General features: G+C 41.3%; 1 long non-coding RNA gene across 1 annotated transcript in view; it reads right to left on the bottom strand.

Moving 5' to 3' along the window:
• Positions 1-26,655, bottom strand: part of LOC126354770 (uncharacterized) — a 202,700-nt gene that overhangs the window by 63,818 nt on the left and 112,227 nt on the right. Inside the window, exon 2 of the long non-coding RNA XR_007565380.1 lies at positions 22,862-23,130. This is a non-coding gene — a long non-coding RNA (uncharacterized LOC126354770). The remainder of the gene's footprint in view (positions 1-22,861; positions 23,131-26,655) is intronic.

Below are 26,655 nucleotides of genomic sequence, written 5' to 3'. Positions count from 1 at the left end.
AAACCAACGTGTCTGTGTTCGAATCTCCTGGTCTGATACAAAACTTTCAGTTATGCGTTTCAAGCTATAGCTTGTGCACAACAAACTACAGGTGAAAAACAATCACGGATTCAAATGTACCTCCATGTGTTGTAGACAACAACGATTGGTGCCGGTTTCGTCTCCCAGTCAGATACAGAACCTTTCACCACATCATCTCATGTTAAACCATGCCAGATCTAGCTACTGGTGAAAAAGGATGCAATAGTTAATGTCTGTCTGTGTTAGTCAATAACAGTCAGCACAGATACTTTGGTGTCGTTATTTCCAGTCCAGACGTGAGAACAGCTCGATGTCTTTGAAATAATCCGATATTTAACGTTTGTTCGTCCCCAGAAAACTAGAAAGCGGCGACTATATGTGTCCTGTTTGAATTCCGGGAAACAAAACCTTTTCGGCTCGTCGTCTCTGTTTGTCGTCCCACTACTGGTGAAAACATTCGGCATCTGACCTCTGATTCTGAATAGTTAACAAGTCAGTTAGCTGCTAGATTCAAATCCCCATCTGACACAAACTTTATACCACGTCATCTCGAGTTTAAAGATTCTCACGCCTTGTTACTTGGGGTGGAAATCACATTTAAGACCTTTCGTGGTCGGTTAACAGGGAAAATGGTAGGTGGTTAGGAGTCCTGGGTGCTGATCCAGTACAGAAATGTTAATGTTATTTCAAGCTGAAACTAGGCTTTTGGAATGTTTTAAATAAATTTCAGTTTACAAGCGTTAAAGACTGTCTCATCTCTAATAAACTGTTTCCTGACATTTGTATTGTCGAGGTATTAATTTGCCTCTGGACTGATAGCGATACAGAACAATGTTCTCAAATGCTCTCTTGTAGTAACAGTTTTGTGTAATCAAACGATTGTGCCGTAAAGACATTCGAGGAGTAGTAAGACAGTTCCGTTATGTAGGTTGCCATGCGAATCGCGTGGAAGACAATTCAACGTTCGGTTTCTTTGGAGCATGATAGTTCATCCGTTGTTAGAAATTGAAGCGCGCATTCAAGAACACATCTAAAAATGTCTTGCAGGTATTTATAAAGACTGTCTGTCATAGACATCACCCACTGGAATGTAGTTGTGGCTCAATCCACTTTCTAGCGTTTGTGTTTGCATGTAGAGCATGTATTACTGCTATAAGTTAGTTTAATCTGCATTGCCCCTACACAGTATGCAACATCACGTATTTATTTTTTCCCGGGCTGAAGTTTCAACTGTTCAACTGTTCAGATTTTCGATATGTCACTAGAAATTGTGTAAAATTGCTTCACATTTGATCTCCGCTTCATATAACCAACGACTTTGTCCGAGGGCGGTATTTTGTCATTCCCATTTACCATTTATAATGGGTTTTGGTAAAATAATCTCTTTAATCTGGCACATATACTAATATTGGTGCATTATTTTCCCATGCAATCAAAGATGGGGCCGATAGTACTTACCACTGTAAGTTGCCAGTGTGGCGCTAAGGCTTAAGCAGCTTTGTTGTATATAAATGACTGTTGTCCCAGCCAAGAAGGAAGAGCAGCAGAATAAGGAAAAACAACGTTAAGTCCTTACTGTTTTTACGTACACCATAAAAAGTAATTTGAGTAGGAATTATCGTATCACTGCGAATGTTTGGCAGTTAATATTTGTTTTATGAGATATGCGATTATCCTTGCATTTGTTTGATGTAATACGAGTACGACGTTCCGAATGCTTAAACCAGGGCCTCTGAAGCATGTCTGTTGTTCTAAATTTATTAACATTCTCCTCACCTTCTGCGCATGTACCGTTTGTTATCGGTTGCGGGATGAATTTGTTTTGGTAGATCATGTTCTCCTCTGATCACTGAAATAACAAACCTAGCTAATAGACGACGATGTGAAATGAGACCTAGGGAAATAAAATATATCACGTCTTAGCTTTTAAGCTTTCACTTAGTTTCATCTGTATTTCTATTTTACTGCAAGCTTAAGTATTAATATTCACTTCGCAAATGTATTGAGTGAGCCACCGTTAATTTCTTCTTAACTTTCTCGGGAAGCACCTAAGGAATATTCATTAGATGTGTGCGTCAGCGAATTATATATGTTCAATCGATCGCATGTTATACACTTTAAAGCTACGTCTTGCTATTCGTTTTGCATTTATATCAACTATTCCGCATAATAGCTTCATTATCGCTACTCTATAATCGGCACCTCCTACGACCTCTGAAGTGCTACGTGCCGCGTACGTTGATGAAGCGCGCGCCGCCTGCAATGTGTTTGTACTTGTCCAGTGTCGTTCTCGTAATCATCATTTGCATAACAAGTCTTCTTCTGTGTTAGGAATGTTCCTAAATTAGAACACTGTTGCATTTCTTCTAGAATTTTCTTTTTTCACTCACACAAAAAAATCTTTCAACGCTTTGGTAGAGATAGCTCTAAACTGTCTGAGATTCAAGTAGCCCAACCGAATGAAAATTCAATTTGTACCTGACTCGGCCGTGAGCAAGTACCTAGAAATTCGTTGGATCTCACTTGGACAAATTACAAGATATTCTTACCAGAGCTGCTAGATAGAGATTTCATGTTTGTTATGCGTTCGAAGTTTTATTTCTTTACCGCTGGAGGAGCTCATCGGAAACTAATCGTACATAAATTATATGTCACTGTCTTTCGAGTTTGCTTTTTTTCCAAAAGCAAGTGGTTAGTTGATTTTGGTATTATTTCGTGGCACACTAAATTTATTGTATGTTTAAAGGAGTTGGTTGTCTCGGTCAAGATTAATTTATTGTTCTTTCAATCAATTACAGGCTTTATTTTAACAAACGAAGCACTGTTATTATGACTGTTACCACAGTGATTTGCAAAGGTCATCTGCTAAACTACTGAAATTGTTGTCAATGCGTATTCCCGTGCTATTCGAAGAGAATTTCTGTTTTGTTGCATTTATTGTATTTTTCTTCTGAGTACAGTATGTCTTTTCCTTAAACAAGTGCTGCCGCAATACTATTACTTAGGAAAACATTTATCTCGGTTTGAAAGTCGTTAGAAAGTTACATGACATAAGGTTTGAAAGGGTTATCCACTTTCAGTATTCACGGCACAAAACCAAACAATGATTGTCTTCAGGAAAAATCTGTTGGGTACGTAGCGTCAAAAGTAATTATCTAAGAGTTTCCGTCGTAACAGACAGACGTAAACAAATATGGTAAAAAGACAGACGAGAGCTGTAGTGAGAAGGATATTACTCCAAATCATACGCCAGCGCGACCATCAATATGTATGCGGCGTCTTTATTGACTTGACTAATGAAAAGAAACAGACCACAGTCTTCCACCTCATTAGTAGTCGTCCCTTGAAAATAGACAACCCTTCCACATGATTTCAAATGCAGGTTTTCTTTTACATATTCTCATCGTGGATCATGTCCCGCATCCGTATTTTAGGTTAGTCATGCACAGCTTGTAGATAGTTCTCGAGAACTGACACTTTCTTTGTTTGTTTGACGTTAATCTTTATGTATTTGGTAAAGGTAATTTCCGGCACTTTCTTGGTACAGGATGACGGAAGTGAAACAGGCCGGGAGAATGTTTTCAGCATTTCATGAGAATGTCATTTAGACAGCAAAGAGATAATTAGAAACCAGGATTTCGTGGATATTTTCAGCACGTTAGGAGAGCAGCACACAGCGCACTTGAGCCCTTGCAACAGTTTCCTAATGAATTCAGTGGTCTCCAAGATCGCTTGAACTCATTTCCTGTGACCTATAGCTGTGGAGCGACTGGAAGGTTGAGATCCCCTAAAATAATTCCCATACATGGGGCAACCAACAGTGGACGACTGCAAACGCTACTGCTACCATCCGTCATCCAGACCCGCTTCAGGTCTCCCATAATTTGATTAATCGCGCAAAGCTCCGAATTAACTTCATTCGCAGCATCTTATGTAATTATCAATTAATATATTCATTAAGCAGGACTCTTGTTTCGTACAAAACTTACAAACATTTTCCTTGCTGGTTTTATTTCGACCACCATGTAATTTGTTCCCAAGAGAACCGCTTTAAATTTATGCTTCAGCCAGAACAGTTCTCATTTCGGTTACACTGTGTTCAATAAAGGACAGCTTGTCTGGTACTACGCTATATTACTTTCTGGCACTTTACACTATTGTCATTACAAGCTTCCATACAACAAAGTCTGCTGAGCATGAGACAGGTCGCGGTTTCTTTATCTCCGTAAACTGACCTTTGACTTTTAAGTGTGTGTGCTGCGGATGCAGAGGTAGCAGTTACGGGAAGATTTCTTTTGGTGCACACTTAATCATTCAAATTATTCCAGTCGATATATCCGACTCCATTTCTTAATAACTTCACCATTTAAGAAGGTTGGTGCTGATATCTTTCCAGTCATACTTTAATTACTGTCCGCAGAAGCCTCACATTTCTTTAGTTCCCTGTAGAAAATGAAAATGATACAGTAATGGAATTGAAACCGACTCGTTTTTCCCGATTTTCTACTTTCTTTATCCCTCCTCGTTTGAAAAAGCCTTACCGTATTTGTGGTACATGTGCTTCATTCTCATTCTCTTCGGTATTCTTGTTGCCTTGATTCATTTGATGTTGTCCAACGCCATATCTAGTTTGATAAATAGATTAGAAGTGTCAGTAAGGCGAAACTCTGATTTGTTTCTCATGTAGAATCAACCATTATACACTTCAGGGCCAAAGAAAATGGTATAGGCATGTGTATTCAAATACAGAGATATGTAAACAGGCAGGATACGGTGTTCCGGTCGGCAATTCCTCTATAAGACGACAAGTGTCTGGTGCAATTGTTAGATCGGTTGCTGCTGCAACAGTGGCACATTATCAAGATTTAAGTGAGTTTGAACGTGTTGTTATAGTCGGCGCACGAGCGATGGGACACAGCCTCTCAGAGATAGCGATGAAGTGGTCATTTTCCCGTACGACGATTTCACGAGTGTACCGTGAATATCAGGAATCCGGTAAAACGTCAAATCTCCGACATCGCCGCGACCGGAAAATGATCCTGCGAGAACGGGATCAATGACGACTGAAGAGAACCGTTCAACGTAGCGGAAGTGCAACCCTTCCGCAAATTTCTGCAGATTTCAATTCTGGGCTATCAAGAAGTGTCGGTGTGCGATTCATTCAACGGAACATAATCGATATGGGCTTTCGGAGCCGAAGGCCACTCGTGTACCCTTGATGACTGCACGGAACAAAGCGGCACAAAGCTTTATGCTTCGTCTGGGGCCATTAACACCGACATTGGATGGTTGATGACTGGAAACATGTTGCCTGGTCGGACGAGTCACGTTTCAAATTGTATTGAGCGGATGGAAGTGTACGGGTATGGAGACAACCTCAAGAACCTATAGAAATTTGATGTGATCAGGGATTGTTCGAGCTGGTGGAAGCTCTGTAATTATGTGGGGCGTGTGCAGTTGGAGTGACATGGGAACCCTGATAAGTCTAGACAGAATTCTGACAGGTAACACGTAAGTAAACATCCTGTCTGATCACCAGCATCCATTCATGTACATCCCGCACGTCCAGAATTTCTATAGAGTGGCTCCAGGAACACTGTTCTGAGATTAAACACTTCCGCTGGCCGCCAAATTCCCCATACATGAACATTATGTGGCACATTGGGATGCCTTGCAAGGTGCTGTTCAGAAGAGATCTCCTCCTACTCATATTTCTACGGATTTACGGACATCCCTGCAGGATTCATAGTGTCACTTCCCTCCAGCACTACTCCAGACATTAGTCGAGTCCATGCCACGTCGTGCTGCGGCACTTCTGCGTGCTCGCGAGGGCCCTACACGATATTAGGCAGACGTACCAGTCTCTTTGGCTCTTCAGTGTATTATTGACTTCGTCGACCAACACTTCCAACATTTTACCCTTTCCATAATGAACAGTATTTGTTGCATGCTTTGCCATATTATAGTATTAGCCTGAGATGCTATGCATTTTGAAGAAATTAGAAGATAAGCAGAATATAATCTTGAAGAAATTTTTTGAGGTTATGAAAAACAAGTTGTGTTCAGAGGGAGATGGAGACACAATAGAGTTTATTATATATGGGAGACGGGATGATCTGATATCCTGGTTGAGTCATTGGAAGGAGTTTGTTAATTTGTACTTGGAAAGGTGTGTAGTGATTTCCTAAAAATCTGGTGTCGAGATGTTTCCCTGAGCCAGGCTACTCTTCGTTGTCTACCAACAGTAACCCCCCGCCCCCCCTTCATCACCAGTACTTTAAATACACGGAATTCCACGTATAAAACTCTTCAAATTACGCTTTAAGTTTGTTGAAAGTCGGTAGGTACTCTTATTGTCAAACAATGGGTGAGTATAGTTATGTTAATTTGCGCTCCGTTTTAAGAAAAACTAGTTTTTCAGGCATCTGAACGTTTATGACGTCATATCTCTTGAGCTGAGTGGCGTACAACGCAGGTATACTCAGTGGTATATATGGACTGTACTGTCTGCAAGCTGTGTTGCCTCATATTACGTTGGGAGAGAGGAGAGTAGCGGGGGAAGGGGAAGGTTTTGCTAGAGAGAAGAGCTCCGAAAGGTTTGAAATTACGTTTGAAATTTTTCGTTGGAAGTCGGTAAGTGCCCTCATTTTCAAATACTGGATGAATATAGTCTGGCTAATTTGCGTGCCGTGAGTTACTCTGTCTCAAGACACGTACACAGTTTCTAACTTTAACAGTTATTTAACGTAAGATTATACCTCTCGATGAGTAAATTATGACAGAAAGTTAAATTTTTAAATTTGGTCAATAGTTACATGAAATACTGAAAATCAAATTTTTGTTGCCCCTGATATCCGTTAGATCAGGATGCTGCAAATGGGAGCGGGTGAAAGCGCAGTTAGCCGTTTAAAATATCACCATATAAGCAAGTAAACAAGGCGAAAGAAATGAAAATTCTTACAAAATATAATCGCAAGTAATATACTGACTTGAATTACGTAGATAAGCATACTATAGAGAATCAGAGATATCTAAAGCATAATGAGCACCGTTATCCATCCATCATATTTCGTATGGTTGAATTTATCGATCTGAAATTGCAGTTGATAAAACATCCGTACAAAATCATAATAAAGTGTGAATGTGGGCTTTCTCGGCTTATACTACTGTTGAAAAGCGACCTTAAGTGGAATGACAGCATAAAACAAGTGGCAAGAAAATAGTGTGACATACTGACGTTCAGTAGGAGAATATTTAGGACATGTAATTCATCCATGAAATGCGTGGCTTGCAGAACACCCTTTCGACCGATTCTCGAGTACTGTCCATCAGTCCCTTACAAAGAAACAGTAACAGAAGAGAGAGAGAGAGAGAGAGAGAGAGAGAGAGAGAGAGAGAGAGAGAGAGAGAGAGAGAGAGGGGGGGGGGGGGCGAATACAACGATGAGTACAACGTTTCGTTACAGAATCGTTTGTTTTGGGTAAGAGAGCTACGGATAAGCACATCAAATTCCAGTGGCAACGCTACAAGAGAGGCGTTGTGTATCCTGCAGAGGTTCACTTTGGAATTCTGAGAAAGAAGGTCCCAAGAGAGTCTGGCAATATATTATCTTCTCCCACATAAGTCTCGTCAACGTATCATGCCGAAAAAATCGAAGAAAACAGAGCTCTTACGGAGTTTCACGGAGAAACGTCTTTCCCATGCACCATTCATGAATGGAACTGGATAACGGGGGAAAAGACAGTGGTAGCAGAAGCACACTCCCTCACATAACGTAAGATACTTTCGGGTATAGATTTAGATACTGGTGAAAATTAGTGGCAGTGTTGAGGTGTCACGACGTTTCGATCAGTATCATTCTTATCATCTTCAGCCGAAGTTTTGAAATACTGTGGATTACCCTTAATTGTGACTGAGACTCGTCGAAAAGCCGAGGTATCTCAACATCGCTACTTGAATAATACTTTATATTTCTAAACCATAATCTTCATAGCTTCGACAATTCATTGGGAAATTTTTATCTGATAACAGATCACCTGTGAATCATAAGAGATTCACAGAAGCAACTAAATGGCAAAAACAAATTAGATGAGCTGTAGGAAGCGCAGGGCGAAGTAAAATAACGTAGACAATTGCACATGTTGGGAGCGATTGATTGCCATGTTGGGACGCAAAGGAATTAAATATAAATACTAGCTGCATAGCGTACATTTCGTATGAACTTTCTACTTGGCAGGTACAGTTTTTCTAACGATCAGATCTGATAGTTTTCTCGATTTGTCATTAAATTTCGCTGACAGTGTCCTACAAGTTCATTTATATGGCAGTATCAAATCACCATCAGATGTGACCGTCGAACTTTCATCCATAGAGACTCGTCATGTTGGAACGGCTGTAAGTGGCGCAGTGATAAGACACTAGGCTCGCATTATGGAAGACAGTGGTTCATATCTCGTCCACCCATCTATCATTAGATATTCCAAAGCTTGAAAAAAGATACAACCGATTTTGTTCGACGTTCTTCCAAAATACGAGCTTGTGCTAGCTCAACGCAATGAACTCGTCGGCGGCGGTACGTCAAATGCCGGCCGCGGTGGTCTCGCGGTTCTAGGCGCGCAGTCCGGAACCGTGCGACTGCTACGGTCGCAGGTTCGAATCCTGCCTCGGGCATGGTTGTGAGTGATGTCCTTAGGTTAGTTAGGTTTAAGTAGTTCTAAGTTCTAGGGGACTGATGACCACAGCAGTTGAGTGCCATAGTGCTCAGAGCCATTTGAACCATTTTTGGTACGTCAAACCCTAATCTTCCTCCTTCCGTCGTGGTACTGAACGTCCTCTCCGAAGTTACAGTATTTTAAATTCCATTGTCGGTCAAAACAAGTGTCATTCAATAACGCCCACATACTGTTCTAACATAATGTAACACTGCAAACAAAACGTAACACAGTTGAAGATTAAAGCACTCAAATAGAAAAATTAGCCTTTTTCCCAAGATTCGTCTGTATTTCAATTCGCATGATACATCCTCTTTCCGAGACGGTTCAGAAATTTTTCTTGCAACCTGTAATGCAATGATTAAAGACGGTAAAACACTCGTTATCGCATAGTGTGTGGAAGCCGTTGGTTCATTCAGATATGGCGATCAATTTGAATTTCAATGCTTCATTTTATCGTAAATGTGCAAACTGGCAGTGATTTCTTGCCGTCTGCTTGTAGCCACCCATAAACTGTAACACCTTGTGAAACATTTTCTCGGAAGTTGTTTGTACTGTTCACGGTGGTAACACATCTACCTACGTCGTACACTTAAATACTTTTTCCGCTCTGGAGAAGACAGTGACATTCACTCACCTTCGGTTTCCTGATGTGATACTTCCACATCGTGGAAATATATTCTCTCACCTCTTTCATCGGAACTTCTGCTTTTCACCTACTAGTCATTACTTACATTGAATATGTTAATTGCCGGCCAGAGTGGCCGAGCTTTTCGAGGCGCTACAGTCTGGAACCGCGCGACCACTACGGTCGTAGGTTCGAATCCTGCCTCGGGCATGGATGTGTGTGATGTCCTTAGGTTAGTTAGGTTTAAGTAGTTCCAAGTTCTAGGGGACTGATGACCTCAGATGTTAAGTCCCATAGTGCTCAGAGCCATTTGAACCATTTGAATATGTTAATTATTATGGGGGAAATCTGAGAACCCTTTTACATTCAAACAGGTGTGAGACAAGGAAATGGACTCATCCTGTTCTGTTCGATGTATCATAGACACGGTCATAGAAGAATGGGAGAAAAAACTGAAGGAAAGTTAATTTTGGAAGCCAATCCTGGCTGTACCAAAAACAACCTGTACATGCCACTCGTAGCGTTTGCTGACGACCTGGCGATACAGAGGTCGAAGAAAAAGTGGGGTTACAAATCTCAACTGCGAAAACTGAATTCTTATGTTCAAAGACAGAAACCACGAGCCTGAAAACAAAATACGGTAAAATGAACAGGGTCCCGTACTTTAAATACCACGGAAAATTCATCGAACCGGCAGGCCTTGAAAAAAATCTCACAGTAAATTTGCCTCCAGAAAGTGGAAAACGCTTTATGGTTAGTCCAAAACGAAAACGAAACACTGACATTTAACAGAAAACGCGAACTTGATGAAATAAGAAAATAGGTGAGACTAAAACATCAGGAAAAATTACATTTTAATTACAAATAAGAGCATTCGGGAGGACGACGGTTCAATCTCGCGTCCGGCCATCCTGATTTAGGTTTTCTGTGATTTCCCTAAATCGCTCCAGGCAAATGCCGGGATGGTTCCTTTGTAAGGGCACGGCCTACTTCCTTCTCCGTCCTTCCCTAATCCAATGAGACTGATGACCTCACTGTTGGTCTCTTCCCCCAAACAACCCAACTCCAACAAATAAAAGCACCAATCAGCGAAGAGTACAGCGTCCCCTCGAGAGGTATTTACGGCGTGAAGCTTTGAGTTTAATTCACTGATATCCTACGGGATATTAATCTTGGGTATTTCTTAAATTAGGCAAGAAATATTAATTGTGTAAAAGAGCCGGCCCGGGGTGGCCGAGCGGTTCTAGGCGCTACAGTCTGGAACCGCGCGACCGCTACGGTCGTAGGTTCGAATCCTGCCTCGGGCATGGGTGTGTGTGATGTCAGTAAATGCCCGTCAGTAAATGAGGTCTGTATGGTCTCGATTTAGCTGAAGCTGTCCTCTCGCGCTCCCACTTCAGAATCACATCACCAACAGTCATCTTGGGCAGTTTTAGAAAAACTGAAATGTCCCTAATAAATCTTTTACTCGGGTGTCATCCTATGATTAGTCCAAGTTGGAAGTCTCTGAGCTCTCCCGAGCGAACCATCCCATAGTTGCTGCTTATCGAGTGCAAAAAAGGGAAAACTACTCCCCACTTCATTTTATACTGGGGGTTGCACCTCTCGTGACATTTAGGTATTATACAGGGGTGTCTGCATACTTTTGATCGGGAGGTGTACATACTTAGTTGCTTGTGAAGTACCTCCTTTTATGTGGTCACATAGACTGTTTGACGTAATATGGGCTGCACAAGACATCAGGTGGACCTCCTGGTTCCTTGTAAGCAGACAAAAGATAGAAAATGTGGACACGTGCTACCGTATTCTTTGCCGAGCAAGAAAAATAATTTAAGTATTTTTTCCATAGTTTGTACACAGCACTTACAGGAAAATGTGACTATATTAAGAAATAATGAGGTGGGGTCAGAGATGAATTACATTTTAATCACACATAAGAGCACCGATCAGCGAAGAGTACAGCGTCCTCTCGAGAGATATTTACGGCGTGAAGCTTTGACTTCCATTCACTGATATCCTACGGGATATTAGTCCGGGGTAATTCTTAAATTAGGCAAGAAATATTAATTGTATAAAAGAGCCGGACGCGGTGGCCGAGCGGTTCTAGGCGCTTCAGTCCGGAACCGCGCAACTGCTACGGTCGCAGGTTCGAATCCTGCCTCGGCCATGGATGTGTGTGATGTCCTTAGGTTAGTAAGGTTTAAGTAGTTCTAAGTTGTAGGGGACTGATGACCTCAGATGTTAAGTCCCATAGTGCTCAGAGCCATTTTTTTGTATAAAAGAAAGTAATTATATGAGTACGTACGGGGTTCATAGACGTACTTATGGCAGGTATCTCTTCGAGTGATTGAGAATGTCAACCACAACTTCGTGGTACATTTACCCACTGACGAATTTTGTTGCTAACAATCCATTGCAGTTTAAAAGAAATAGTTTCACAAATACTAGGAAAAAAAATTATCTATACTTCTCTCTAATGGTACTTATTTTGCCAGATTAGGGAGTGAAATGGAAAGCTATAAAGCTCTTTGAGAATCACCGCTTGTAAATTAAAAAAAAAAAAGAAAGAAAGATGCACACCAACCTGTACAACAGACAGCGTACAGAATCCGCTCGTAACCTTCTGTATTTGAAAGCCGTATAGTCACTCACTGACTGACTGTTGAAGCACAGTATTGAGTGTGAACTGGTGGCGACGACCACGTCTCTGAGACAGGCCCACTCGAGTCTGCGCTGACTGTTACGGATAGTTCGCTTGACGGCTAGTTCTACAGTGCGCTTTGGTGATCAATTGCCGCGGTTGTCAGATGCCATACTGCCACATGTGAGTTCCTGGGACGTCGGTATTTCCACGTGTCGATAAATTCTTTAGATTGCTCTCTGTTCGATGAAATCCTATTCCGTTGTCTCTGGCACATATTACTCTTTTGTTTGGGTTGCATTACTCGATTTGTGCCTTTTTTCAGCAAATTTTCATTGTTACTTGTAACTTCAGAATTACAAGATGTAAGTAGGCTGTTCAGGTATTTATATTGGTAACGCCACGTAGCGCTCGATATGAAAATCACTGGCTGTGCTGTGTGCAGTCTGTGGCTGGGTGGAATTGTTGGAATAGTCGCTATTGTAGTGTTGGGCAGTTGGCTGTTAACCGCGTGTAGCGTTGCGCAGTTGGAGGTGATACGCCAGCAGTGGTGGATATGGGGAGAGAGATGGTGGTGTTTTGAGAGCGGATGATCTGGATGTGCGTTATAAGACTGGATGCCATGAACCTATATATAATGACTTTTGATCACTAGTAAGGTAAATACATTGTTTGTTCTCTATCAAAATCTTTCATTTGCTAACTATGCCTATCAGTAGTTAGTGCCTTCAGTAGTTAGAATCTTTCATTTAGCTGGCAGTACTGGCCCTCGCTGTATTGCAGCAGTTCGAGTAACGAAGATTTTTGTGAGATAAGTCATTTATGAAATGTATAGATTTTTGTTAGGCAGGGCCATTCTTGTGTAGGGATATTTCAAAGTCAGATTGCTTTGCGCTAAAAAATACTGCGTGTCAGTTTATGTACAGTGATTTATAATTTTTCAAAGGGGCGTTTCAAAGATTCAGTGTATTTATCCTCAAGCCACAGTCCTGAACGGAGCTTGCTGTAGACGCAAGTAGGACAGTTGCACCACCAGTTCGTTCCGTTACTGAGCTACCTGACGAGACCCGAGCTCGATGACGTAAGGACGGAAGCAAGTTTGATTCACCTAGCGAGAATTGGTCCACAGACTATTTTTAGAATATGGTTTAGACACGGCCACACGAATATCAAAAAGATGTAATGAAAAGCAGGATGGCATAATTGTCGGGAGCTGTAGTAGAACATCAAGTCGTTTCCATGTCAGAAAACACACAAACTTGCTCGCAGGTCTGCTACTGTGCTCTCGCCACGCTGCGGGAGCGTTCGTTGTTTGTAGGTGACGCAGAAGTAGTCTTGCAATTAGTGGAAGTCTCATCTGATTCAGACGTCTTGAAGAAGTGGGACGCTCAAATTAAATAGAAGTTGACTTGGTCTCTCTCTCTCTCTCTCTCTCTCTCTCTCTCTCTCTCTCTGTGGGGACAAGGTGGGAATGCGCCGTGGGTGGTGGACCTCCGCGCGGTGCCACCTTGTATATTCCGGCGGGGTGCGCAGGCCACGCCCCCGACGCCCGGCCGGCCGTGGCAGCCGGCGCTAGGCGCCGCTAGACGCCGCCGCCATTGGCCGCCACCGGCGTCACGTCCCGGCGGACACGGCCCGCCATTGGGCGCCGGCGAGGACGCCGACGCGGGCGCTCGAACAGAACCGCGCGCCCGAGCGGCGCTAACGACCCGCTCCGAGACGTCTGCGGCGTCCACCGAGGCGCACTCCTCTGCCAGGTCTTACGCACTCGCTTCCGCTGTTTTGGCCTCCGTATCTTGACTCATTTTGGCGTTCAGCAAGTCTGTTAATCATATTTTTTGGGGTGGGGGCGGTCATATTATGGCCCCCGTCTTCTCATGGAACATTTTTCCCACAGACTTTTCAGCTGATGAGACTGATTTGAAGAGATCCTCCACCGTTTACTGGCCGGTCTTCCACCCAATTATTTGTAACAGTAAGGTCTTTGTAGGTCAACGATGGTCGAGGAGGTGGCACAAACGCCCATTTACAGAAGGTGTTCGGAGTGACGACCATTGGTATCAATGCAGCGCTGCAATCTTCTTATCATCGATTGAGTGGTATTCCTTATCACATCGGCACTTATGAAGCACATGCTCTGTGTGTTCTCTTTCGCATATCTTCAGGTGTAGTTGGAACGTCTTTATAGACAATGTCTTTTACGAATTGCCACAAGACAAAAATCCAGAGGAGTCAAGTCTGGTGAACGAGCCGGCCACGAGACATCTCCTTCATATCTCTGACTCGACCCCAATCCAGCAACAAAAAACCAACGTCATGATATGGCCCCCGTTTTCCCATGCAACATTTTTCCCACAAACGTTTCAGCTGCTGCGAGTGATTTGTTGAGACCCTCCACCGTTTACAGGCCACAGGGCCTGTGGATACATGTGACGTGTCTTTAATATAACCTTTTCCGTTGGCTCTGAAACTCTGTACCCTCTTTGACAGGGCTGTCGGCAGAGCGAAGGTGCCCATACCGGAGGTCTTCGGCCTCCATTGCTCATGATTTGCACTCAGAATGTAATCAGTCGCTGGGATCTGATCCAAGACGATTCGTCAAGTACTGAACGACACTAGTACCAAACCGCAGTGACCGTGCCACCATATCGATTTGAAAAATGATTTGCTTATAAATATTGTAATGTACTGGACTAAACATGAATTTAAATGAGGTGTTCTTGTATAACAACCGTGACACACAGAACTTTAAGTATGCCTCAGTGAAATAAAAGCTGTTAACTGTTTAAAATACAGTAATATAGCTGTACAAAAAGACTGATATTTTTGTACATTTTTTTCGTAGTGAACAGCGTCACAATACAGATATTAAAGATTCTGTAAGAAAAATTAATAGCAAGATGGATCCGAGTAGTTTTTTTTATGTAGACGTACACAACAGAAAAGCACAAGGAGGACAAGAAAGAGATATTCCTATAATAAAAGTGCAATTTTTTTAGGAATCCAAGCCAGAAGCAGTCAGAGAGGTGGTGTGTAATTGTCTGAAGAAAGAAAAAAAATCATGACAGGATATTGAAGGAATAGGGAAGTACAGATAAGGGATAAAAATTGTCCCTTGACAGTTGGTTGACCAAAATGAAAGTGAAAAAAGTATTTACTTCACAGCTACAGCCTTAAAATGGACACTGGAAGGGGAGTATGTCGGTCATGACCTCTAGGTGTGAATCATCGCAACATTCGCAAGGAATGATGTGCCGAAAGCATGAAAACCGAAATAAGAATGTTTGCACTTGGTAAAAAAAGTCTGTGTTCCCTTTACATGGAAAGCTATCGTACTTTTCAATACATTTTAGTGACAGTATAATAACACAATATAGGTGACCTAAAATACTTACGTCACCTAATAAAAAGTACCCGTACACCACTGCACAGAGTGAGTCACTAGTTATTACCACCTTGAAGAGCTCCGAAAATATGATATTAGCTGAAACGTTTGTTGCATGGGACAACGGGGGGCCATAACATGACACGGTTTTTGTTGCTAGGTGGCGTCGCTTCAGAGATAAGGAGGTCAACATTGTTATTTTTTAATAATTTTTTATGGGATGCTATAGTTTGGCACTTATTTTCTGATGACGGCTATCTAGACGAATCCGATGATGTGTAACAACAATAAGGTCTTCGAAGGTCAAAGAAAGTCAAAAAGGTGGCATTAATGTCCATTTACAGAAAATGTTCGAAGTGACGATCATTGGTATCAATGCAGTGCTGCAGTCCACTTATCATGGATTGACTGGTATCTCTTATCACATCGGCTCTTATCGAAGCACTTGCTCTGACATTCTCTCTCGCATGTCTTCAGATGTAGTTGGAACCTCTTTATAAACAATGTTTTTTACGAATGCCCACAAGAAAAAATCCAGAGGCGTCAAGTCTGGCGAACTAGCCTACCACAACACATCTCCGCGTCCAATCCAACGATTTGGGAATTGTCTATGCAACTCATTTCTAGCCATCAGCGAAAAATGTGCCGGACACCCATGGTGTTGATACCACATCCCGTTCTTTGTTCCTAAAAGTATGTCTTCCAATAAAAGACCTAATGTTTCTTGCTGGAATGTGGTGTAGTTCCTATCATTAAGATTTCCTACGATGAAATGGGGGCCTATAATTCTGTCCTCCAGAATCACACACCACACATTCACCGACCATGGTTTTGGTGTGCAACTTGCCACAGCCAACGTGGATTTTCAGTTGTCCAATAATGCATGTTATGCAAATTAACATTTCCATGGCTCGTGAATGTAGCCTCGTCAGTAAATAAAATCAAATTAATAAATGTGTCATCCTTCTAAAACTGAAGTTGAGCCCATCGGCAGAATTCAATGCAACGCATACAATCCGTAACAGTTAATTCTTGGTGGAGACTGATATGGTAAGGATTATATTTATGGTGATGCAGAACAAGAACAACACTACTCTGGCTCACGTCAGATTCCCTTGCGATTTGATGCGAACTAACACATGGATCTCGAACCACAATGGCAAGATTACCAATTTCCGTTTCCTCGTTAGTAACTTTCCTTCGCCGGATATGTTTCCGATACGTTAAAGATCCAGTTGTTCTCAATTTATGATACACATGTTTAAATGAACTATGTGTAGGGTGAGTACGTTGAGGATATCTTTCAGCATATAAGTCTCTAGCTTTCACTGAATTTCGTTGGCATTCTCCGTAAATGGGAAGCATATAGACTTGTTCTTCGAAGGAATACATCATTCACATTCGCTTGATTCGACGATACTAGTCTTACCGTTCCTGTTAGTGCTGTATTGCGAAACCTTCTAATGGTGTTCGTATGTCAGTGGCACGTATTTGGCGAATATTTACTATTTGCACGATATACGAGATAGAACTGTCAGAGTATGTGCTTCGATAAGTGCCGATGTCATAAGGAATACCACTCAATCCATGATACGAAGATTGCAGCACAGCATTGATACCAATGGTCATCACTTTGAACACCTTCTTTAAATGGACGTTCATGCCACCTTTTTTACCATCGTTGACCTACCAAGACCTTACTGTTACATATCATTGAGTTCGTTTCGATAGCCGCTAATCAGCAAATAAGTACCAAACTATAGCATTGCATTAAAAAAACTCATTTTCAAATCACTCAAGCGACCCCAAGTAACAACAAAAATCCTATGTCATATTATGGTCCCCTGTTGTCTCGTGCAACATTTGTCCCACCAACTTTTCAGCTACTATCATACTTTCGGAGTTATTGTAGGTGGCAATTGTTAGTGACACGCCCTGTAGAATGCAGGACTGATTACTAGATGTGACGAGAGGCGAACCCGCCAATGTAAAAGGAAGCGGGGAACATTGTGTTTCCAGCAGAGAAGCAGCAAAAGCAGAATAGGTGGATCAGGAGAGCTTCGTGTCTTCGAACGTGGGCACAGTAACAAATCCATCTAAGATATTTCAAACCTTCTTAAGCTGCCCAAGTGTACCATTGGTGATGTGAGTGTGCAGTGGATTCATGAAGGAACAACCACAACTAAACGAAGGCCGGACACATCTCACGTGTTGAAGGACAGGGACCTGCGAACATTGCGTAGGGTGGTTGTAAAAAAACCGCATGTTTTCCGCGGAGGGAATCACCTGTAATTTCCAAATGCTACTAGAACCTCAGGTAGCAGAATGTGCTAGGGCAGTAACAAATAATGGGGTGTACTGGCCGAGCAGCTCATAAACCACACCTTTATGTAGTCAATGCTAAGTGACGATTGAGGTGGTGCTGAGAGTGACGGCTCTGGACTACGGAAAAGAGTGTTTTGGAGTGATGAGTCTAGCTAATCCTACGGCAGTCCGACTGAAGGGTTTGGGTTTGGCGAATGGCTGGACAACTTTACCTTCTAGCATGCGCAATACGAACAGTTAAGCGGTGTTAGGAATGCGGATGTTATTCGCGGTTGCTGTGTGGTCCCCTTATTGCGCTTAAGAAAATACTTAATACGGAAGGATATCAACAGATTTCACAGCAAACATCGTTTACTGCGTAGAGCAGAGCAGTGATGGTCAACCTTTTTACCTACTGTCCACTTTTGTGTCTGTGTTAGTAGAAAACTTTCTAACCGCTCACCGGTTCCTCAATAATGATAATTTATAAAGTAGGGGATACTTCACTTTACAAGATCTATAAAGAAGAGCTATAGCAAAGTTAAAACATATGATCATAGTTATTACTTACCAAAATCTTTGTCAAAATTTTATGATAATTCAATGAATATGTTTATAAAACCTAACCACCCCCTGTGAAAGCTGGAACGCCCAGTAGTGGCGGTAGGGGTTACAGTAGAGGAACAGTTCGGAGACGATCAGCATGATAGTGCGGCCTGTCATAAAGCAGGATCTTCGAGGCAATGGTTTGTGGATAACATTCCTCAAATTGACTGGCCTGCGCAGACTCCCGATCAGAACCCGATGGAACATCTCTGGGATGAGTTGGAACGTCGTCTTCGTTCCAGTGGACCCCAGAATCTAACAATGCTACCTTCTCTGGTCGTGGCTCTTGAGGCAGAATGTACAGTCATTCCTTCGGACATTCATACACGTCATTGAATGTGTTTCCACCGGAGATCAGGCGGTCATAAAGGCGAATGATGGACACACCCCATATTTATGTTCGCTAATAGATATCCAGATACTTTTGATCATTTACTGTATAGAGAACAATATTGTCCACTAATCCATTCATTTCAGTGAATTACGTACTCACGACAAATTAACTGAACTTGATGTTTTCCTGAAAGCTATAGAAGCTAGCCAGGCTAAACACTAGAGGTATAACTGCCCAAACATTTGAGCCATCAATTCTTGTGGAAGCTAATTGAAAATATATGTTATAATGTGCTATACATTTTTTTCGACAGAAGCAACGGGGTGATCACATTATGAACATGCATCCCTGTGCTCACTAAATAGGTGCGTTCATAGAGGAAATCTCAGATATCGAAACGATGCTTTGCGATGGTATCGAATATAGTGTGGATTGTCTCTTACGTGGACCTAGAATATTCATGACTGAATGAGTGGCCTCATAAAATATTGTATTGAAATATTAGACACTTTTCAGTCTGAGAGCTTCGCTAAAGGTATTGTTCCTCCTGCAGTGAACTACGACGAGTACTCGATTCCTTTACATTTTCACTACCCGCTGCGAGACCTCCAATTTACCAATAACGCATTATTTTTTCCAGTTCCCGTACAATTCTCTGAGGTCATGACATTACACTTTCACTCTTTAGAAAACTGTTTATGTTCTCGAATATTCATACTGAACCCTGTTATTTCCCAGGTGGAAAGAAAAATGGTCAGTTAGACTACCTGATGCCGCTGATAATGGGCAGCTTCTTGCCTCGTCTATACAGTCCTTCAACGGTAACTTGGCCCTTACTTAACACTTGTCCTTATTTTTAATAGTACGTAATGGAATGATTAGGTTATTCTTAACATACCCGTAGTTTTATAGTTCTTACATAACTTTATCGTCGGATTTAAGAAGTGAAGAGAATAGTGGGTGTTGTCCAAACAAACGGCAAGGCGCAAGAATTTAATCACAGGTAATACTCATGAAATCAAAATAAAAAGACTGTATACTTGGTTTTTAAAAATGATAACCTTATACAATTGTATAAACTCATCGAATGACGTGATGTAAAATCCGACTAAGCCTTTCCAGGCATATGTGTTACGTAGTTTTCCTATACGCGTAAGGCAAATGCCATGATGACCCCTTCGGGAACAACACGGTCGATTTTCTTCTCCAGCAATACTCTGTCTCTAATTCCCTCATCGTTGGTGTGTCGTTAAATTCTATCTTCGTTCCTTCATTATGTAAAAGCAGTCTATTTTAAGCAGTGAGTGGTAGTTAAATAATTTTGTACATAAACCTTCTGAAATCCCTCTCCCTCTCCTATATGGCGTGCGGTTGGCTGGACGGAGACTACAGAAAAGTAAGTGAGGTAGGTAACTGTTATACAATGAAGAGACTAAAAAGTTGTTAGACCAGCAAATGGCGTATGCGATTAATGCGAACAGAATTTTCTGAGACCTAAATCGTGCCATGCCAGTACTTGATGCTGCTTATCTAGTAGGTAAGAGTTGTCAGAAATTTCTAGTGTCCGATATTCCTACAGTGTCGCCAGTGTTAAGGACTGTTTTTACAGCATTTCGTTTTGCTTCCTTTCCATCAAACCTGTAAGAATTATGAAACCACCAATTGTTTTAGTTTCAATAACTAGTAGCATTATGTTTCTCGAAGCTTTCACGGAGAATATATGGTTCTTACAATTTCTGGGATTGCGCCTTGGGCATTATCATTTCATCTTCTGACGAAACCATACAATTTAGTCACATCATTTTGAAACTCGGTGGTTAAAGACACAGTGGAAATACAACTAGCAGGCAAGGCAAACAACCAGGATTAGGATTTCAGTGTAGACAATTGTGATATCTGCTCGTATCTGTTACATTACTGCGATTTTTTTTTTACACGCTGACGTCTCCATCTGTAAACAGCCTGTAGCGACCAATTTGTTGTACCTTATATCTCATATTTTCTTCTGTTTCGATCAGAGTGGAGAGAAGTTCATTATTCACCAGGCACAACACTTGGATTTGTGTTTCATAACCAGAAATCACACCGAGCGAGGTGCTGCAGTTGCAGGACACTAAGAGTCTCGTGCCGGAGGGCGGCTGCTCTGATCTGGGTTTCCTGCGGTTTCCCACATCACTTCAGAATGGTTCATCTGGAAAAGGGACACGGCCGATCTCTTTCCCCAGTCCGTGCTTTTGATCCTTGTCCTATGACCTTGTCGTCGATGGGAAGTTAAAGCTGATTTTCCTTCACTTGCTAGGAATTATCTGTTCCGTATTCACACGATATGGTTAAGGGAAATCTTACTGTAAGGTCGGACTGAGTTTTGAGCCCCAATTTATCTCATTCAGTGACTTACTTTTTTAATTTTTGATATGAAGATTCACATAAAATCAGATTTTCGCACCTATCAAGAGGCGATTCAGGTACCGTTCATTAAGGTCATGTGAAGACAAGGATTTTACGTTAGTATACAAACCTTTATTTTACTTTCTTCCTGCTTTTATCCTGGGAAATGCGTGGTTTTTTCCATTTTGTCCTGAACATCAAGAAGAAAGGGTAAACAGACGGATAAACTTTCCTAACAACCAAGTTGTAGCACTTGGTTCAAGCACAGTATCTCTTGAGATTCAATGAAACTACTAATACCTCAACTTGTCACTATTAATCTTCCTATGTGTGTATACTTTGTTATTGAAACTGTGATTTTTCCTTTCAGACATATTTGTCGAGTTCTGTATTGAATTATTTCTTCCAGTTCAAATTTAGTTTCATCAGATACTTCAGACGTCTATACAGGTGTCTCAGGAGGAATGGTGAATATTCAGGGACATAATAGGAGCCGTCATTCAAAGCAAGAAAGTCGAGTAAACATGACTCTAAAACGCATACCTTAAGATCTATGAGCACTTAACCTTCGATGCTGTGAAGAGAATCTCTTCTAAAGAACAAATGCTCATAGCTCTTAAGGCGTGTATTTTAGAGCCGATGTCTGTTGGACTTTTATGCTTCGAATAATGGCTCCTGTTATGTCCCTGAATATTGACGATTCCTCCCGGGACACTCTGTGTAAACGTCTGAAGTATCTGATGAAACTCGAGTAGCAACATCAATGCACTTTTGATATGTTCTGCCGACTTCGTGCCCACCACAAAAAATTTCAAAAGGCAGTTTCGTTCATTGTTGTTTAACTTTCACTCGCAACACACTTTTTAAACAGACAACAATGTGTAAGTAAAACCCTGTACCTCTAAATATCGAATACCACATTCACTGGGGAAAGTGACCTCTACTACGAAGATAACTTTTGGGGTTAAGTTTATCTGAATAATATGTGGAATGTGGTAGAAGAATTTATCAAAAACAATGAATATTTTTTCAGAATTTTAAAATGCAAAGCAAATGACTAAATTACAATTTTTTTCAAAAGGTAGGCATGCAGTACCTCCGCTCTCCATCCACTCCTCCTGGTATTGCAAGAGTTAAAACGTGGCGGCGCGCCAGTAACCCGAATGAAGTGCCAAAAATCTGCCCAATTTAAAGAATCTAGGACATTCTTGGACGTCATACCCTCCATCGGATAAGCTCCGTGGGCTCCTCGGTGTTAATGCGAGGATGAGATAATGAGGAGGCGTCGGATATTACATGCTCTTTCCTTTTTATTGAACAATCGTTAATAACAAATAGAATATTTGCACTGCTCTAGCGCTTGTTTCATTTATGAAAACTATGTTGTTAAATGTTATTACAAGATGAGAGTGAGATGCAGGTATTCGCAATCCAGTTTAATCGAAGTTTTGTCTAGGACTACCACAGTGCCCTCAATATGTGATGTGTATGACGATTTCTGATATACAGGGTGACTGAAAATCATTTTTGAAAAACCTGTGGATGTGATATTCTCAGTCGAATTTCTGGTGAATTACTCCTGATGGACAAAACTGACAAAACCATCGTTCGAAATCACTCATTGGTTTCCAAAAGAATTTCCTCCTGCAGTTCCCTTATCTAATTTTTAGCCACTATATATTTCTACGTAAAAAATAAGTCAGTAGACTCATTTGAGTGAACTGTGTAAATATCACATCAGCTACACTTAAGTACAGTGAATGTAATAGGAAAATTCTAAGTGTGCATCTTATAATACAATATTATCTTCATAGAATGCATAGTATAACTATTTTTTACTCACCTTTGTTTTTGCGGCAAGATGATAATATTGATGGCGAATTTTAACATCAGTTACTAAAACACACATGTGGCGGCGAGTGAAGCACGCAGTGGTTTGATCCATGACTTTGTACTCAGCAGAACTCAGGTTTAGATTCTGCTGTGCTATTTTAGTTTAGATTATTCCTGCTTTCTTGAAGCAATTTCTGAAGCTCTCTAGCTTCTTTCACCTTTCTTCAATAGAGGTCGTTTTCCATCTCAACTGAACTCGATGGCGATAAAACGTTGAACCTTAAGAATGAGAACAAACATAAATCACAATTTATAACGACTGTGGACTTAAGACTGGTGTAAGAAGTGAAATACCGAATTTTATTGTATACTATAAATGTGTCGACAAGAGCTTACAGCTCGATTTAATTAAAGTGTTAGGTAACTTTTCAAAGACTACTGACATAATTGGAAAGCGAAAAGCATATCATTGACTCAGCTGACCATACGATATGGGACACTAACCTTGTCTTGGCAAAAATAGAGCAAAAAGTAAAAATTAGAGCTCTTTTAAAACATATCCTTCTCAACAATAGCTACATCAGGAAATTTTTGTTTGTAGTTTCTCTACAAAAAAAAAAAATGAAGCAACACTATTGTAGATTTGAAAACCAACGGCGTGGTGAAGCGACAGATTGACTTCCCTGAACTGTTACAATGTACATAATCTTAACCTGTTACGAAGTAATGCAACAATACAGTCTTTACATAGGTAGAGAAAGTCCTGTTAGTCTCACTTTGGTATCGAGAAGGGTATCCTAAGTACAGCCGTCATTCAAACGGAAGATTGGCGTGTACACAGCATTACTTCACTAGGCACGGTCATATTAGTGATGGTATGCCCTTACCTTCTTCGGACGTATGAACTGACTTATCAGCCAGTTACAGGGGGACTACAAACCACGATGTACATGATATTCCCCAATGTAACTAACATTGTTAGATGTTGTAGAACTGACAGTTAAAAACCGTAGGACAGACCGAGGATTGAACCCCACACATTCAGGTCTGAGTGAAACTTTACTACTTTTATGTTGTCGTGCCATCTGTTAAGTCCTCGTGTTTTCTGTGTATTGGTAAATAATTAAAGGCAGTTTTTCTTCTTTAATACGGCAATACTGTTAGAAAACCCATAGATTTTCCTAAAATAATAAAAGAAAATAAATAAATAAATAAATGTTCTTGAATAACTAACATCTCACTCAAAGTTCATTTTGAAGTTTTCCCTGTACTTTCAACTGGAACTAAGACAATACTACACTTAAAAAGTCATGGAAAATTATTCCTATAAACCAGTATTTATTGGTGAACGTGACGAACGCTGCTGATAAAATAAAATTTCTTCTGTATTACTCATTTTTCTTTAGATCTAAATACGTTGGAAAATCGAAACTTCAGTCTCTGGCTCCTTTTTGTTGAGGGATAAAATTGCAGTTAAAACTGAGACTCTTCGAGGTAGAAATTTAAAAATCATACAATTCATGTTCTTTCTTCCAATAATGCAATTTTCAGGTAATTTTTCAACCATTGTGTGTAATCAGGTGTTTGCCGCTGAGCTGTAAAGTCGCCAAATTTGCCTTCTTTCTTCGTATTAAACACCTTTAAAACTATTGTCTGCAAGACAATATCCGTCTTTTGTAGAGTAGAAATCAATTGAAGATTGGACATGCAAAACGCCCTAACTGCCATTAAAAAATAAAAACGAGTTCATCGTGCTACTGTACTCTAGATTTCATCCAGATGCCAAACTATGAACAAGATCAGACTTCAGTAGATGGTGCACGCTCTTTGTGCCAAGCTGTGCTTCCCTCAGGAGCTACAAAATTTACAAGACACGGGAAATGTTTTCTGTTCACTGTAATTCTATTACTTAGAAAACTAAAGCTGTATTTCTGTACATATATTGTCGCAAATAAAACCTAATGCATCAGTATTAATGGTACTTGGAACAAATACTTTTCTCCCACTATTTTGGTGAAAACTAACATTTCAGAGAGTGTTTCTGTGTACAAAATACCGAGTGATTCTTTCAAAGAAATAGCAACCAGCCGCTGTTAATAATACTGATTATTTATACAAACAGTGCCGTTAACACGTTCACCTTCAGACTGTTGTTCCTATTTATATTACATTTGTTGTAGACTGCTACTTTCCAAAAGTTATATAAAAACAAATAAAGTATTATATACAGACGAGCCGAAGCATTATTATCACTTACTTAATAGCTTATTCTTTCGTCAGTGGAACAAAACACATCACTGATTCTGCGTATTAAGGATCCGACAGTTTGTTGGTAGGTTTGTGGCGATATGCGGCATTAGATGTCTACGCACACGTCATGTAATTCGCGAAAATAACCGGCCGCTAATTTATGTAGGCGGTGATTGCGCCCGATAGCGATCCAGATTGATTCCATAGGATTTACAGCAGATGAATGTGGTCCATGAAATATTAACGTGAGTTCCCTATAGTGCCCCTCAGACCATCATAGCATGGTTCTGCCTCCAAGACATGAACATTTATACTGCTGAAAGGCGACATCGCCGTTGGGAAAGACATCAAGCATGAGGGGATGCAGAAGATTTACAGCTGTCACCGTGTCTTCGATTACTACCAAATGTCCCATGCAAACACAGCAGAATGTCTCCCATAGCGTAATATCGCTCCCACCAGCCTGCGTCCATGGCGTGCTGGACGTTTCGAGCCGCCGTTCATCTCGATGACGGCGTTTGTGGAGACGACCATCGACTTTGTATAGCAAAAATTTGATTCACTCGAAATGCCGACACGTTTCCATTGATCGACGGTTGCATCCCTATGGTCCCGTGCTCACTGCAATCGTAATTGACAATGTCCTTGGTCGACAGAGGGGTGGCCTGCTGCGGAGCTCCATGTTCAACTATGTACGATGACCGGTGTCCTCCGAAACACTTGTGCGTGCACCAGCATTGTACTCTTTCGGCAGAGATGCCACAGAACGCCGTCTATCCTACTGTAAAGAGCAGAAAAGCCTGCGAATCACGTTTTCTGCGAAGAGTCTGGGATCTCCAACCATTTAGCGCCTAATGTTAGTTTCACTGTCCGTCTACATCTTTCCGTAGATGCTCATGACAGTATCACGTGAACATTCGACCAGCTTCGCCGTGTTACAGATACTCGTTCACACGCTCTTCGTAATAATAATCTGCCCTTTGTCAAAGTCACTTATTACAGTGGATTTCCCCATTTGCAGCCCATATCTTCGCTAGGATGGTCCCCCGTCCGTGTCTGCTCCGCTTACATACTTTTGTTAATGAGTCATGTGCCCTTAACGCCACCAGTCGGAATCCAACGTCGCTTTGGGCCGTGATCATAATGTTTTGGTTTATCAGAGTAAACGTGAACGGCTGTCTGAAGATGAACCTGTCGGTTCGAAGCTGGTAACGGCGCTTTTTGTGTAAACAAATAGCGTTATTAACAAGGGCTGGTTTCTGTTTTCTTCTTAGGAAGAATCAGCTTCTAAATATGAGTCAGAACATAGAACCAGTCAGTTTCCGTGTTAATTAAGTATTTGGTTTCTAATTTCTCTCATTTTTTGTGGTGATACGGTGAACAGCATAATTCTGAGGTGAAACTTCCTGGCAGATTAAAACTGTGTGCCGGACCGAGACTCGGACTCGGGACCTTTGCCTTTCGCGGGCAAGTGCTCTACCAACTGAGGTACCCAAGCACGATTCACGCCCCGTCCTCACAGCTTTACTTCTGCCAGTATCTCGTCTCCTACCT

The sequence above is a fragment of the Schistocerca gregaria genome, chromosome 3 (genome assembly GCF_023897955.1).
Source record: "Schistocerca gregaria isolate iqSchGreg1 chromosome 3, iqSchGreg1.2, whole genome shotgun sequence".
Classification (NCBI taxonomy): Eukaryota; Metazoa; Arthropoda; class Insecta; order Orthoptera; family Acrididae; genus Schistocerca; species Schistocerca gregaria.
Note: the sequence above shows the minus strand (reverse complement) of the source record. Positions and strands in the feature narration are given on the sequence as shown.